The sequence below is a fragment of the Crinia signifera genome, chromosome 4, assembly GCF_055691185.1.
Source record: "Crinia signifera chromosome 4, ASM5569118v1, whole genome shotgun sequence".
Classification (NCBI taxonomy): Eukaryota; Metazoa; Chordata; class Amphibia; order Anura; family Myobatrachidae; genus Crinia; species Crinia signifera.
Window position 1 is genome coordinate 223,493,371 of NC_139220.1, and position 13,058 is coordinate 223,506,428.

Here is a 13,058-nt window from a genome sequence, read left to right on the forward strand (position 1 = left end):
ATTTTTATATTTCAATGATGTATCTTGAGGTATCTTGAATTTATGTTGTACAAACACATGAAATCCACACAAATATATTGTATTTGTGCATAAAACAAGGTTTCAAAACAGGAAACAAAGTTGTGTACAATCTCAGATACTGAATGTGAATGCCAAGCAATCATTTTCTTGCAGATATCCTATTACATTTCACCCTTTATTGTGATGTGTTATAATAAACACATCCACTAGGGAGCAGTGGTAAGCCATCTATCCACATGGTCCAAAATATGTGCAAAGTCTTATGTGCCTTCTCAATGAATGATGTAATGAATAGGTAATGTTATACTGTAGTCATTATATTTGAATTCCTCATTATTTAAGATGAGGAGCAGAAAAGTCAGTGCCACTTATCTAATAATGAAATCATGAAATATTGCAATGTATGGTTGCAAGATGTCTCAATGACTACATTATCTAGTATACTGTATAACAGAAAATGTGTATTTGTTCTTTTAAAGCACCATACAATACATGCCATAGGTTAATGAGTTACTCATAAACACTTAGATATTCTAAGAGTAATGTACTTGCTGCCCTTACATTATGAAGATTAGAAAAGTCCCTCTGTTGTCACTAATGTATTTTTCACTTATAATTCTACATAAGCATGTAAGTATGTTCACTCTGTGTATTCTGACATGGATGGTGTCCACTTATCCTTGGCCAGGGTGATTAGTGCAGTGGTAGCGGCAGCCGGATGTGCTCAGCGCCTTGGCGATCTCCCTCTGCATACCACCTCTGGAGCCAGCCTGCCCCCCATGACAGATAAGGAGGAGGACAGCTCAGTCTGCAGTGATGCATCCAGGTACTCTGTCGTCTGCCCCTTATCCTGCATCCCAGGTACAATACCAGCCGCTCAGCTGTGGCCTCATGTACCCCCTTCGCATTGGCTCCTGTCCCCCACTGGTTTACCGATACCTGGTGTCACTGCTCCTAGGATAGACCCCAGAATCAGACCAGAATGTTTCTTACCTGTTTGCCTGATGTTGGGACCCTGCGCACTGTCCCAGGTGCCCATGTTACTCAAGCCCATGGTGACACGATCGCTCCCAGTCCAATATCAATCCACTATAGGTTCCAGTTCGATATTAATTAAATATCGGTTTCAGTCCAATACCATCGGTCCCAGGGGCAGATGTATTAAGCCTATAGAAGAGATAAAGTGGAGATAAAGTGAAAGGAGATAAAACACCAGTCAATCGTCTGTGTTTGAAAAATTACAGTTGGGAGCTGATTGGCTGGTACATTATCTCCTTCCACTTTATCGCTACATTATCTCCATTTTTTCTCTCCTCCAGGCTTAATACATCTGCCCCTCCAGTCCAATATAAATTCATCATTATTTCAGCCTAATACTGATTGTTCCATCAGGGGCGTAAGTTCTCCCAAGTCCCCCGGAGGCCCCACACATGTCCTGGTAACCAGGACAGTCAGAGCAGAGTACCAGAGACCTCAGCAGAAAATCCCCCACAGACCCTGGCTGCACTACCAGCAGCATAAGGGAGCCCCTGTGTTTTGGTTGGCCCGCAGGCCAATCAGTTAAACAAAATGGATGACAATCGATAAGTGCTTTTAAGCAGGGTGTGCTGATGCTGAGCTGCAGTGAAGGACAACAGTCCAGTGGCGGATTAGCCATGGGGCGATAGGGGCGGTCGCCCCAGGGCCCCCACACATCTGGGGGCCCCACACCTGCCACCCCACTGCTGTGGTGGCTGGTCACCGTTGGCAGGCAGCACGGTCAGGCAGCACAGGGTGGGTAGCGCTGGCGGGCAGGGGGTCCCTGCGGTGTATGTGAAGTGAACAGTGGGGTCCCTGCAGCAGATGGGAACTAGGTACAAGCTCCCACCTGCTGCAGGGACTACGCCACTCACTTCACATACGCCACAGGGACAGTGGCGTAACTAATAAGTATGCCCCCCCAGTAGGGTTAACACCCACTCCACCCTATGTGGTTAAGAACCCCCCCACACACACACACACACACCTTTTTGTCCCACACACCTTAATCCGGCCCTGCAACAGTCACTCAAATGCTGCTGTGCATAAGGAAGTTGGAGAAATAGGGTACAATTTTTTGGTAAAGTGCAATTTTGTAATGCATGTAATACAATGTGATTTGCGGTAAAAATCACACGTCTTGCCATGACGAAAAAAAAGCACTTAAAAAATCACACGGAAAACATCAAAATCAAAAGCGTAATAGGGAGCGAATTTTCAAATCATACTCTAAACATGACCAAAATTCACCAGAAAAATAGACCTGATCTGGCAGGTAAGTTTCCCACAAGCATGAATAGATCAGTGAGATTTGTGCATGCTTCTGTCTGTCAAACTGTTTAAAAGTTAAAATAAAAATAAAAAAGGCATGGGTTTATCCACTGGCCCTGACAGATCGCTCAGCACACGGACATCGCTGTGCGATATTGCTGAGCGATCTAGCATCGCTCAGAATGCTCAGCAAATCTCCTCGTGAGTAGGCCCTATTAGCGCCCCATTTTTTTACCTCCAGGTATCCTCCAGGCCCCCAGTTATCGCTGGGGCACACACACATGGGATGCTCGCGCACGCGCCCTGTGGCTACAGAGCTGGCTCCGCTGCCCGCTGCCTCCCCGCTGCCACTCGCCGCCCCGCCGTCCCCCCTTTCGCTGCCTGTCTCCCAGAAGAGGAGACGGGCAGGATGCCGCCGTGGCACCGTCCTGAACCTGGGACGCGTATGCGTGTGAGACGCACGCACGTCCCAGTCAGATGGAGCGCCTCTGCGCCGGCGATCGTCAGCGGGGAGGGATAGGGGAAGATGGGCAGGGATAGGGGGGGCGGCGGAGCCAGCTCCATAGCCACGGGGCACACGCGAGCGCCCCTGGCGAGAGCCGGCCGCTGGTGGGGGCTGGTGATAGAATCGCCAGCCCCTGCAAAGATGGAGCCTGCTCCATCTCTATATTAGAAACTGTTAATAAAATAAATAAATAATTAACATGGGCCATGATGCAGGCCACCCCACCATCACCATCCACCAGCATCGGCAAGTGTCTATGCACTTGCCAAAGCCAGCACCCTGCCGGGTCCTCACTGCTGCCAATATCAGTAGCACTGTCAAGAACCACAGTAATCTTACTATGAGAGTGCATCATTTACCAGCTTGCTGGTGCAATCTGCGTAAGACTGTCTGCTGGCATTGGTTGGAGTGATGTCTCAGTGTCGCTTGGCATTCCCCATGGACCCTGTTGGTCATGGGCCCCACCATGATACCTGTGGTCAGCTGACTTCTGAATACCTATTTGCACTATGCAGACTTCTGTCACCTCTCCAGCATCCACATGATTTCGGTGAGATGCTTATCGGCTCCTAAGCCGCATCCTTCCATGGCTCCCTGGCCGCCCTGCTTACCAGATTTTTAGGCCGCACTGCTCACCGGCTCCTAAGCTGCATCGCTCCAAGGCTGCACCGCTTACTGGCTCCTAAGCCACATAGCCACGGCCCCCCAGCCACATAGCACACTGGCTCCCAGGTCGCATCGCTCACCGGCTCCCAGGTCGCATCGCTCACCGGTTCTCAGGTCGCATCGCTCACCTGCTCCCAGGCCGCATCGCTCACTGACTCCCAGGCCGCATCACTCACTGACTCCCAGGCCGCATCGCTCATCGGCTCCCAGGTTGCATCGCCCAACGGCTCCCAGGCTGGATCGCTCACCAGCTCCCAGGCCACATCAATCACTAGCTGCTAGCTGCATTCGTCCCTGTGATTATAAGTCCCACCAGTTATACCGGCTCCCAAGCTACAACAGTGATACCGGCTATCAGGCCAAACTTGAACTTTTATTATTCTTCCAATTGATTGGTCTTTCTCATTTTGAACTTGATATATATATATATATTCTTATGCAAAGGAACTCAGTAATACTTACCTGTATTATCTACATTATTATTATTATTATTATTATTATACCAGCTTTCTTTAATCTTCATTGGTCTGGCGTCCTTCCCAAGTATTGAAAGCTAATATATGAGCCCACATTATATCAAGCCTCCCACCTTCTGGTTTCCAGCACCCTCCTCTGGCCCACAATTGTCAGGAACACAACAGAGCCCAAGCCTGACAGGCACTGGAGATTGCCTAATGCAGCTGTTCTCAAACTGTGTGCCATGGCTTCCTGGGGTGCCTTGGGACACTTTCAGGGATGCCACGGGTTGGTAGTCCAGGACCAATTCAAATTATTTATGATCAATTATTTATGGACAAACCAGCGCTGGTGTCTGACAATCATAAAATATGTGTACAATCAGAAGCAAATCCAGCCCTTTACCACATAAATTAAACTAAGAATCACATATAAAGACAATCTACTTAATTTTATATTTATTTATTTTTCTATATATTATTTTGGCCTAGGGGTTCCCATGGAAAAATTCTGATATTTTAGGGTGCAATGATTCAAAAAAGATTGGGAATCACTGGCCTAATGTGTACAGGGCTTATCTGTGCTTTTTAAAGACAATTTAGCTGGATATTATGGTTGTAGTAGGACATATTTTGTTTAGACCCATTTTTCTGTGATTTGCCTGTGCTTATTGTTTCAGGTATTGTATTGAGGAGAGATCTCACTCTTTAACTGTAATTCATACTTGCTTATAATATTTTTTTCCTCTCCCGCAGGAGCCCGGAGAGGTGATGCATGTGAGTTGTGAAAGGGGCATTGCTGGGCTATTTGCGTCATTAGGCCTCTCTCCTTCATTGTAAATCTGGCACATACAGATGGGTCAGGTCCCATCTTTGCAGGGGATGGCGCTGGCGTCGCCAGCTGCCATCCCCCGCCAGCGCCATGGCGATGGTGAGAAGGGGACGCACGCGCACGAGAGGCGCGCGCGTCCCCTTCCGACGGCGCTTCCATCCGTTCCCCGGGTCCCCGCCGGCTTGCCGGCGGTAACCCGGGGTCCCCGCCGCCTGCCCGCACCCCCCCCTAACCCTGTCCGTCTCCCTGAGGCGGAGACGGACAGGGTTTCCGTCGCGCTAGCGACGGAGACTGAGACGCGCGTGCGTGTGAGACGCACGCGCGTCTCAGTCTCCTCGCTGGCGTGGCTGCTGGCGGGTCGCCAGCGCGTACGTTCTGGCGACCCGCCAGCAAGGATGGCAACAGTAACATACTGTATATGTGTACAGGATGGCGCCACAATTATGCTATTACCATAGAATCACTTTGCTGGGCCCCATCTCCTCTGCATGGACCAATATCGAGGGCATACGTAGAACCCTCTTTTTTTGTTGTAGTAAAGTAGCATGATTATAACCTCTACTAAGGAATTTCTCAATGAGGGAATCCAATCTAGTTTCCACCTCAGCAGAATTGCTCATGATCCTTTTAACCCTAATCATCTGGGAGAGAGGCAACCCTCGATGGGGGCCAGGGGATGATGACTGGAGGACATGAGAAAGGTATTCCGGTCAACGTCTTTGAAAAAGACATCTGTACTGATGATGTTGTCACGGATGCTTACTGCTACATCCAAGAAGTGGGCATTACTGCTCCTACAAGAGGATGTGTATTTAATGGTGGAATCCCCCATGTTTATGTCAATCAATAGTCTAGATAGCAATTCCTGACCCCCCCCCCCAACCATAGAATAAAAATATCATCTATGTAACGGGTAAATAGTCGAAGATGACATCTAACCTCAGGGTTACTAAAGAAGGTTATTTTCTCTTGATTGAACATAAAGATGTTCGCAAATGCTGGGGCCACTGTGGACCCCATAGCGCATCCTCTTAATTGTAGGTAATACACCCTGTCAAAGAGGAAATAATTCCTTTTTAAGGTTAGCAAAATCAGCTGAATGAATAGATCATGATTAAACAACAGTGGATCTAGAAATTGCCCAATAAATGACCTAACAGCCTCCACCCCTCCGTCATGAGGAATGGAGGTGTATAGGCTTTACATGTCCAGACACACCATGATGGTCCCATCAGGTACTTTCCCTATATGATTTAGTACTGGTAGTGTCTTTCAAAAATGTTGATTTCAAAAGTAATAGAGGTTGTAGTATAAAATCTAGCAGCTTAGCTACTGGATGGTATAACGAATCTCTATCTGCTATAATAGGTCGTCTGGGTGGAGTTTCGACATTTTTATGGACCAGAGAATACAAAACAGGAACTACAGGCCATTCATTATACAGTGATTTAAACAATTTAGATGAAATGTTACCATCTTGCCCCTGTTAAGATGCCATGCAGTTCCTGTTGATATGAATTGGTAGGGTTGAATGATAATTTCTTATAGACTGCACTATCGGCTAATTGGCTATATAACACATTCCGATAATTGAATATATTTTGGATGACAATGGCCCCGCCTTTGTCGGCGGTCCTAATCACTATGTCATCATATTTGCCAAGCCGACTAAGGGTCTTATTCTAGATCACTCTTTCTGACAAAATCCTTCTTAGATGAACAAAACCATGTGCACTGCAGGGGGGGGGGGGGGCAGATGTAACATGTTTTAGATTTAGAATTTAGATTTGGGTGAGTTAATTTTTTTCTGTGCAGGGTAAATACTGGCTGCTTTATTTTTACACTGCAATATAGCTCTCACTTTGAAGTAAAACCCCACCCAAATCTAATTCTCTCTGCACAATTAACATCTGCCCCACCTGCAGTGCACATGGTTTTGTCCATCTAAGAAGGATTTTGTCAGAAAGAGTGAACTAGAATAAGGCCCTAAGTGCCTGTGATTCAAGTGGTGAGAGAGTTTTCTTAAACTTTGCGGGAGCAGACGCAAACTTTACCACAGAATCGTCCAAAAGTCTGCCAAAAGTCTGTATGGCTGCATTTTTCGATACAGGGTCAAACGATGATCTGGATTGAACTACTTTATCTTCTAGAATTTATCTAAAGGACCCACGGTTTCTGGATTCATACAGGTTTGAAAGTGTTCTTTCAGTCGCAATTTGCGCAACAATTTGTGTTGGTCACACTTCCAATCGAAGGGATCATGTAAATTGGTAGGGACATATGAAAGACCCTTATTCAGCACTTGTAACTCCACTTCGCTCAACTCATGATTAGATAAGTCGATTACAACGGTCTCTTGTCTGCAAGCCTGGAAGGATTTCTTCTTATCTCATTTATTCTAGCCCCCCGATGGGAGGGCGGTTTCTGTTTGTACTTCCCGAAGTCCCAGTGGCCTGTCCTAAAGGGATATCCTGGGAGCTAGTGGCCTCATCAGAATCTGAGATCAGGAAGTCACTATCCTGATTAGCAGCTACCGTCTCCCATTGTGTGCGGGTGCGCTTCCCTTTGGCTTGCCAGGGACGTTGTCTCTTAGTGTCAGTAGGCCGGGGTTGGTTGGTTCCAGCCAACCAGTCATATACCCAGTTGTCGTCGTAATCAGCATCTACTGTGCGTTGTTTGTTTCTCTTAAACTTTGAGATCATTTCTATATGAATTACACAGCTTTTCTAATTTTTCTAACCAGGATGTATTGGCAGGGTCTTTCAAAATGGAGTCATGCTCCTTTAATAAATCAGCAATCTTGTTCTTAGTAGACTGTAACTCCAGTCCTGACTCTTCAATTACTAAGATCATCAGATCTAGGGAGCAGTGATTGAGTATCCCTATCCACTTTCTTACGAACTCCGGACTGTGTCTCCCAATAGTGGGATTATTCCTCACTCGAAACCCTCTAGGGATTCCTTTGCTGCGAAAATAGTCCGATAGAGAAGTCCCATGTAACAAAAAATTTGTTTCTCGTCGTCGTAAACGAAATAATTGTTGGTAAATTTCTTCCATGGAGAATGTAGGAGTTTGTGTAGTATCATCATGTTCAAAAAGAATGTTCTCAATTTCAGCAGTAGAAAATGTAAATGTTTCACCTGGTGGTACAGTAAACATTTGACAACCTGCTAGTTCATCAGGCATTGCAATGCTTGCTTTTTCCATGATGGTGACAGGCAAAAAAATTGCACTGAAGCAATCCACTGGTTTACAATAACAGGTATAAAAAATCCTTATAGTTGTCCAGGTTGATAAACCAATAAATGACAAGCAGGTAGCTTATAGTCCAGGTGCCTTTCAACCAGTGTTGGAGAATCAAAAATTTACAGCACCCACAATGTAATTCCAAGATCTGCAGGCACTCTGTTAAATAAACAGCAACATACAGCGGGATAGTAGGGGGGCTGTCTGTAACAAGTTGAGGAACTGCGGCCAGCGTGTTGTGCCAAGCCTCTCCCTGACCAGGCTTGATGCGGGTGTCCGTGCCCAGTCTGTACAGCCAGGCCATCTCACACGCTGCCTGTTTGTATATATTTGTTTTTAATGTATTTTTCTTGTTACAGACAGCCCCCGGCCCCCCTACTATCCCGCTACCTTATGAGGACTCTGGATGTGGATAGATCACCGGAGTCAGCATCTGGGATCTGAGACGCAAGTGTGAGAACAAATGTGGAATGGCGCACTTCTCAACTTCAGTCCATAATATATTAAACAATGTCCATAACTTGGTGTTATTCTCTTTATTAAAAGTCTTTTTAGACAAAACGTGCTGTTTTCTAGCCAACGCATTTCGCCCAACAAGGGGCTTCCTCAATTGGTCACCTGGATAAGTGTTCACTTGTCTGGCTCAGCAAGAAGCATTCTTGCTGAGCCAGACAAGTGAACACTTATCCAGTTGACCAATTGTATGGGCAATCCACTTGAATACCCGCATTTATTACCCCAAAACAACTCTTACTACCAGAGGCGGGGCCATTTCGGGACAGTTATCAACTGATTCAGACCGTAGCATAGGCTGGGTGCCCTTCTCTTTCGGCTTAGAGGAAAGAATCGCACACTTTCCACCCTGTTTGTAGTTTTACCACAACGTTGTTCTATAAAGTTAATACCCCTGAGGAAGCCCCTTGTTGGGCGAAACGCGTTGGGTGAAAACAGCACATTTTGTCTAAAATACTTTTAATAAAGAGAATAACACCAAGTTATGGACATTCCACACTTGTTCTCATATCTTTTCTAATTCCCCTTAGCCAACAGGGGTATTGTGGAAACAGGCAGCAAACTAATAATCTCTCAGAATTTAGCGCGAAAAAGAAGGGGTTTGGTTGAGATATATATATATCTATATAGATATATATATAGATATATATACAGACCTGGTTGTCCGGCACTCAGGAGGACAAAGGTATTATTGCCGGGGTGCTGTCATCAATAGTAGTATATGCACGATACCCCCTGGGTTTTCAATCCAAAGAGAAAAGCGGCACTCCACGGTCTTACAGACACAATGATTTAATCCATATAGTGAAAAATACGATCAGTACATCTAAGTCGACGTTTCAAGACCACATAGGTCTTTTCTTCAAGACTTGTACTAAAGTGCAGGTAGTGCTGTGCTGTGACCAAAAGAGAAGTAAGCGATATCTTACCTTAAGTAGCAGACGTGTATCATGTGCATTGCGCTCCATCCCCGTCTGTGTCCAGTGGTCGCGTTCCCGGAAGTGCCGGTGACGTCATTCAACTCCTGTGTGTCAGTCTCCTTGGCAACTGCCGGACGCTTCTCCCACCTGACTCGTTCGGGGTTTTGCGCTGTAAAATCAATAAGACCAACTTCAAAAACAAGTTGGATATATGTCTGCTACTGTTTAAGCAATATATTATGTTCTATAGTGAATGCTATGAATTTATTTCATAATAAGTGCATGTCCCAAATTCGGGCACTATGGTGGGTACGTGATATATATCATAAATTAGGGGTGATGCATTAATGGAAGCTGCGCGGCTACTGTATTCAAGCGGTAAAGGTATATAATATGGTAGGAGGCTAAAAAATATCATTATTAGTCTAGCACAGAACGATCTGAACCCTAGTCATACACACAATAGGAACAAAATGTATTCAAATGACCAATTATTACTTTCAGAAAACATATCGGTGGATTGTTCATAGCTGTAATTTCATATATTCACCGATTAGTTTTTATATAAAGACATTCCAATCTATTTTTTCATTCATGCCTGCGGGTTTTAGAGAGTTTAATCTGAATATCCATTCAGATTCTCTCTGTGTTAATAGTTTTCTCCTATTGCCTCCTCGGCTTAATGGGGGTATGTGGTCTATAATTTTACATTTTAGGCTGGATAAGGTATGTCCGCATTCCCTAAAATGTTTGGCCACAGGTTGATCTATATTCTCCCCTTTGAGGCAGGCATTGATGGCTGAGCGGTGCAAGGCCATCCGCTCACGGAAGGTCCTGATGGTTTGGCCAACATAATATTTGCCACACGGGCAAATAATGATATATACAATATATTGCGATTTGCATCCCAAAACATGTTTTATTTTAAACCTTTTCCCAGTGTGGGGATGTTTAAAATCTTTACCCGGTTCCATTGAATTGCATGTAGTGCAAGATGGACACCGGTAACATCCAGGTTTTTTTGTTTGGATGTTAAATAATGTTGGAGGATCTCTGTGAGTGATGTTGGTATTCATCAGGATGTCTTTTAGGTTTCGACCTCTCTTGAAGCTAGGCATGATGGTTTTATGTTTAAATATGTTTTGGATGCAAATCGCAATATATTGTATATATCATTATTTGCCCGTGTGGCAAATATTATGTTGGCCAAACCATCAGGACCTTCCGTGAGCGGATGGCCTTGCACCGCTCAGCCATCAACGCCTGCCTCAAAGGGGAGAATATAGATCAACCTGTGGCCAAACATTTTAGGGAATGCGGACATACCTTATCCAGCCTAAAATGTAAAATTATAGACCACATACCCCCATTAAGCCGAGGAGGCAGAGGCAGAACTCTGGGAGGCAATGGAGTCATCTGCCGCCGGGCTCCTGCTCCCAAGGGGGCACTTCTCCCTGCTCTCCTCCCCTGCAAGTCTAAATCAGTTAACTGAAAACAGTCAATATCCCTTGTGTAACAGAGTTCTGAAATATGTGTTCTTTCTCTCTATCCAGAGGTGGAACTACTATTGGTGCAGCAGGTGCATTGCACCGGGGCCCCTGAGGGCTAAGGGCCGCACTGCTGTGTGGCACATTGGGAACTTGGGTTGGACTTAAGGAGGGGGCCCAAATTATATTTTTGCACCTGGGCCAAACACTTACAAGTTCTGCCACTATCTCTATATCTCTCTCTCTCTCTAAATATATATATATATATATATATATATAAATATATATACATATATATATATATATATATATATATATATATATATATATAGAACACACATTTCAGAAGATATATACATATAATGTAAATTTTAAAGTTGCGTGTGTGTTGGGGGGGGGGGGGGGGGGGGGGGGCACCAATATTAATATTGCCTCCGGGCAACATTGACAAACTTATGCCACTGCGAGGAGGCAATAGGAGAAAACTATTAACACAGAGAGAATCTGAATGGATATTCAGATTAAACTCTCTAAAACCCGCAGGCATGAATGAAAAAATAGATTGGAATGTCTTTATATAAAAACTAATCGGTGTATATATGAAATTACAGCTATGAACAATCCACCGATATGTTTTCTGAAAGTAATAATTGGTCATTTGAATACATTTTGTTCCTATTGTGTGTATGACTAGGGTTCAGATCGTTCTGTGCTAGACTAATAATGATATTTTTTAGCCTCCTACCATATTATATACCTTTACCGCTTGAATACAGTAGCCGCGCAGCTTCCATTAATGTATCACCCCTAATTTATGATATATATCACGTACCCACCATAGTGCCCGAATTTGGGACATGCACTTATTATGAAATAAATTCATAGCATTCACTATAGAATATAATATATTGCTTAAACAGTAGCAGAATAGTTTTTATTGATTTTATTGTATGTGACACATATCCAACTTGTTTTTGAAGTTGGTCTTATTGATTTTACAGCGCAAAACCCCGAACAAGTCAGGTGGGAGAAGCATCCGGCAGTTGCCAAGGAGACTGACAAGCAGGAGTCGAATGACGTCACCGGCACTTCCGGGAACGCGACCACTGGACACAGACGGGGATGGAGCGCTATGCACATGATACACGTCTGCTACTTAAGGTAAGATATCACTTACTTCTCTTTTGGTCACCAGCACAGCACTACCTGCACTTTAGTACAAGTCTTGAAGAAAAGACCTATGTGGTCTTGAAACGTCGACTTAGATGTACTGATCGTATTTTTCACTATATGGATTAAATCATTGTATCTGTAAGACCGTGGAGTAGATCATCGGTAAGTAAGTGTACAAAAAGTAGATCGAGGGTTACAAAAGTCCGGCCACCCCTGATTTAAGTTATTGGGTGAAATATTGAATATTTTGTTGCTAGTTCTATTGTTGAAAAATTATAATTGTGATACAGATTAAACTTTTAGTAAAGTGGAAATTGCAAGACAGAAGGTGAATATCAATTAGATAATTTTATGTTTTGTTTTACCGTAACCAACACTGTGTTCTGCACATGGGTCAGAGACATATTTGCCTACTCTCCTGGAACTACCAGAACCCTCCACAAAATCAGATGCCACACATGGCTACTCGGTAGAGTGGGTTCACAGTCATGTGAAGTGAGCAGACGCACCAGACATCGACACCCATTTGCATCAAAGCCATGCTCCCGTTTCACCCCTTTTGTACAAGCTTGGTATTGTGGTCAGTGGTCAGTTAAGGCACACTGACTGCACAAGTGTGCAATGCATTACTGGGAGTTGACTAAGTCCCATAAGACTGTGCACAAGAGGTCAGAGGCTGAGAGGCTTGTGCTGAGCTCTGCTTGGTGGAGCTCATCATATGCTTTTTAGGCCCATGAAGGATAGCAGCAGCATCTGCCTTGTCATGGGAGGATTTTTAATCAGGGGCAGCACCCGCCCGCCGTATATATATATATATATATATATATATATATATATATATATGTGTGTGTTTATATTAATCCCTCCCCCCCTGCAGTTGACCATTGACCAAGTTTATATGGCTTTTACTTTGTTTTGACAGTGTAATATTCTCCCGTGCAGTTTGCGGCC